We start from the raw sequence: 4808 nt of genomic DNA, 5'->3' as shown, positions 1-4808 counted from the left end.
ACACCAAATGAGGCTAGAAGCGGTCCTCACTGCCTTCCAGAACTCCAACATAACGCTCAATGTAGAGAAATGCAGCTTTTGCGTCCCGCACGTGAAATTTTTGGGTCACCTAGTAGACGGCGAAGGACTCTGACCAGACCCACAGAAAATTGCAGCCATAAACAATTTCCCGTTGGAACTTTAACATAAACGAGTTTCCCGCCAACAGTTACGCCCGTGGATGTCTCATCCTTGAAAAGCTTTCTCGGAGGCATTGGATATACGTCTTTCTTAGTGACTGCATTCAACGGTCTATAATCCACACAAAACCGTAGATTACCGTCCTTTTTCTTGATTAGCACTACGTTGGCGCTCCATGGGCTGTTGGATGGTTCGATGATCCCCTTAGATAGCATGCTTCTTACTTGCTCGGTTATTATTGGTCGCTCGTACATGGAGATTCGCCAGGGTCGTGCGCTTACGGGGCGCGCGTCTCCTGTGTCGATGCGATGAGCGTTCCCGGCGTCCACTCCGATCTTTCCTTCATTGGAGAAGCAACCGGCGTACTTATCGAGCATTCTATGAAGAGCGATTTTCTGTTCCGTCGTAATTTTTGCTTGATTTGTCATTTTCTCCTTTATTTCATCTGGCAGATACGTATAAGCTCCGCCTACTTATAAGCTCCTCCTCCTATTCCGCCTACTAGAAACGTTCTTTTAATAAATGTTGGATCATCTTCTTCTCTATTACGCTAAACATGGCCCCAGTGTCGACCATAGCTTTCACGGGCCTTACCCTGGCGATGTGGATTTCGATCAACGCAAGGTTGGTGGGTTTGAGGGCTTTTTGTTCATTTATTGCCGCTCCTGCCTCGACGGGGCGGCTTGCCCGTTTTCTGATTTCGCAGCTGGCTTAGGGAAACGAGCGTTTGGTAGCGGACAATCTCGTGCAAAATGGCCAAATTCATTACAATTGTAGCATTGAATCTCGTTTTTTGATCCCGGTGATCGACGTTCGAACGTCACTTGTTTTGGTGCTGGTTTCACTGGCCCTGGTGAAGTGGTTTGATTGGTATGATAACAACTACATAATGACATATTATAACACTAATGTTTGCAGGGTAAGGGTATGTACGGCACTGTCATGTTGAGCTTTCCGCGGTTTGGATAAGCTGAAGGTGACCTTATTGCCGAAAAAGGTGATTGGTTGTCGGGCGATTCACGCAATTTAAGAAACCCGTAATAAAGTAGTCAGTGCGAGGAGAATGACGAGGTTATGTGAGATTTGGGACACATTCAAATTTTCATTATCTGGGATAGTTTTAAGATAACCTAATACTATTTCTACGTTCCATGTCGATTGATATTTTGGTTTTTGGGGGTTCAGATTAAAGATACCGTCCATCAGTTTGGTGACAAGGGGGTGTTTTCCTATTTGGATTCCATCTACGGTAGCAAGAGTGGTTGACAACATCGGTCTTGCCACGTTAATCGTGCTGTATGCTTTCCCGTTTGACGCCAAAAAGGCCAAAAATTCTAGAACATTGATTAAAGAGCTTGACATGGGATTAATATTGAATCGAATACACCAATTACTCCAAGCGACCCAGGAGGATTGGTATGCAGACTGTGAAGAGGAACGGAGTCCTCCCAAGAAAAGTCGGACCACTTCGTTCGAAAAACCTTGGCGCTGGTAGCCGTCCCGGATAATCTCCAGGCGGCTAGCCAGATTGATTTGGCCGCTACTAGAGGGTGTGGTAGTCTATGAGCTGATTGGAGGAGATTCTGGGATTGTGGTAGGACTAGTGGCACATCGCATGTCAATTCTAGTAGGAGGGGGTACCATGGCTGGCTCGGCCAGATTGGGCAAACGAATACGATCGACGTTACTCTGTTTCCTGACGGATCTTGTATAAACAATCCATGATGAGCAAGAATGGGGGGAATGCGTAGCCCTGAAGGTTTGACCAGTTCGACGCTAGAGCATTCACCCGTTAAGCGTTCGGTTGGGGAATCCAGCTGATAAACCTGTCCAGCTGGGCATTCCATGCCGATGCAAATAAGTCTGTTGTCATCGGCCACCTCTTCGTTATCGCTAGAAATAATTCCGGTGACAATTTCTAGTCGCTGGCGTCCGCTTTCCCTCTGGATTCTTGGTCTGCAATTATATTGAGGTAACCCGGCAGATAAATAGCATGCAAAACTATCGATCGTGACTCGCACCAATTAGCTATGTTAATAGCGATTTTGTTAAGTCTATGTGATCTGGAGCCCCCTTTTTTATTTACATACGCCACGGCTGTAGCGTTATCCAAGTATAAAAAGATCGAAATGGTAGTAGCTTGAGGGGCAAATGATTTGAGGCAGTTAAAAGCCGCGATTAATTCTAGTTCGTTTATGTGTCTATTCTGGTCATTTGCGTCCCATGCCCCTCTTGTTGTGACACCGTTGCAATGGCCACCCCATCCCGAAAGGCATGCGTCTGAATAAATAATTAAATCTGGATCTGCGATTGTTAACGGTTTCCCGTTGACTGCTTTCAAATTTTGGACCCACCATCTTAAATCACGCACTGCTTCCTGAGATAGGGTTATTTTTCGTTCCAAGTTAGAATTGAATTTGGTATTAGCAATATACTGGCTTTGAATACTACGATAATGTGCCTGGGCGAACTTTAAAGCGGAAGTGGCCCAAGAAAATTTGCCCAAAATTCGTGCTATTTCATACAAAGAAATATGATTTTTGTCGATGGCTAAATTACAAAAATCAATAATAGAATCTACTTTCGTATCCGGAAGGGACACCGATAGATTCATAGAATTCACAATCAATCCAAGAAATTCTATGGATTGGCTCGGAGTTGCTATAGATTTCGTTTGGTGTACGATAAACCCTAGTTCTTCCAAAAGCCCCTTGGCGATATTGAAATATTGTTCCGCCTGTTCTTTTGAAGAGCTAATGATAAGTATATCATCGAGGTAAAAAATTAATTTAATTCCATTTCTACGAAGGAAAGCAAAGACTGGTTTCAATATCTTTGTAAAGCCCCAAGGTGCTGACGATAACCCAAAGGGTAGGCAAGTAAATTCGTACACCCTTCCTTTCCATTCAAATTGGAGAAAACGACAATTGGAGGGGAGGATGGGCACCGTTAAATAAGCGTCCTGAAGGTCGATTTTTACCATCCAATCCCCTTTTTTAAGCAAGTGTTTTAGCATGGCCGTTTTTTCATTTTAAAATGGCGATACAGAGTATTTATGTTCAAAGGTTTTAGATTTACTACGGGCCTGAATCCTCCAGATTTTTTGGGAATGACAAGGAGCGAACTAACATAATCGATTGTTGTTGAAAGCCTGATAGAATTTTTTTCCAGAAGAACCTTTACTTCTTGATCGCATAGATTCTCTTGCGTTTTACCTAATGTTAGGGATTTTTGTGGTTTAAATTTACGTGGGGGGAACTGAATTCGACTTTAAACCCGTTCGTGACCGCTTCCAAAACCCACGGGTCTTTTGTAACTTGTGTCCAACATGACGAGAAATGACTTAATCTACCGCCTACTGGAATATTTAGAGTGGGAGGCGAAGCAAATTCCGGTACATACCTGCAATTGTTGAATCCGCTGCGGCCACCTCCACGATGACTGAAAGGTTGGTGGTGGTTGGAAAATTGGAAGCCTCCGCGCCCGTTCTGCTGTTGAATTCCGCTAAATCGGTTGGTTTGGTTGCCTCCGGTACCGTGGAATCCTCTACCTTCTCTGCCACCACTGCTGGGGCGAATGTTTGGCCCGCCATTGCGGCCGTTAGGAATAGCCGCTAGAACGGCGTCAGCTTTGGCCGTTTTCAACAACGCCTTAAGAAAAGTGTCTCCAAAGAGCATTTCAAATTCTTTTTCATCGAAATTCTTCTCCCGTTTCTGCATCGCCACAAAGGTTGGATTTGTTTGTTTTAGCAAATTGTTTCGTCGAAAGTCAGTGCAGGCAAAAAAGGCATAAGCCCATTGTTTAATTGCGACTTTAGCTGCGTCCCGTGCTGTCTCTTCTTGTGCCGTTTCCCAGATGAATAACATCGGTCTTACAATATCCAAAATCTTAAATTGCATAGCTCTCATTTCGCTCTCCTTGTTGTCTATCTTTTCCTTCGTGGCCACCGAATTTTTCAATTCTTTTAGGTGGCGATAAACAGAATCATCCATTTCGGGGTTAAGGAATTCGAACGAAAAAGAAAATTTTGGTTGAAAACGCTCTCTTAGCTTCTTAGCCTTGGATTTCGCGAAAGATTTTGAGAACCACTTTCTGATCTTTTTAGATGATGTACTAGACACTCTAAACTCAGTTACTTCTAGATCTAATTTTGGTCGTTTAGGCTCTTTAGGCTCACCTGGAATTTCGTCTTGGCCGTCGTTATCGGGCACATCCTCTACCTCGTGTTGCGGGTCTGCTGGGAGATGTAGTTCTCCTTCTTCTTGATCTTCCATGGCACGCTTTCGAGAAAATTTCTCGCGTTTTCGAGAAGATTTGTCTATACTCTCCTTGGAATCACTATTAGAATCTGAAACTGTACCTGACGCACTGGTACTTCTAGGCATCGAAGAAATAACCTGTGCGACTGTCTCGTGTAAAGAGCAAAAAAGGTCTGAAGTGAGCAGATAGAAAGGGGCGTATTTCGCTTCATGTAATGCTGTAAAGAGCTGCTAGATGGCAATGAATTGGGTCCACACATTCAAGGACGAGCAGAATTTAAATTTGCATGCAATTAATAAAAGCTTATGTTATTTTAAGGTGTCAAGCTCAACTAGTGGAGAACAAGGCATAAATGTCACTATGCTAGC

At 43.9% G+C, this 4808-nt stretch overlaps 1 pseudogene; it reads right to left on the bottom strand.

Annotated features, from left to right (window-relative positions):
• Positions 1-1206: 1206 nt before the first annotated feature.
• On the bottom strand, positions 1207-4531 carry LOC116923883 (annotated as a pseudogene).
• Between the last annotated feature and the right edge of the window lie 277 nt (positions 4532-4808).

This window comes from Daphnia magna, linkage group LG5 (genome assembly GCF_020631705.1).
Source record: "Daphnia magna isolate NIES linkage group LG5, ASM2063170v1.1, whole genome shotgun sequence".
Classification (NCBI taxonomy): domain Eukaryota; kingdom Metazoa; phylum Arthropoda; class Branchiopoda; order Diplostraca; family Daphniidae; genus Daphnia; species Daphnia magna.
The sequence above is the reverse complement of the archived record's forward strand: the minus strand, read 5'-3'. Positions and strand labels throughout refer to the sequence as shown.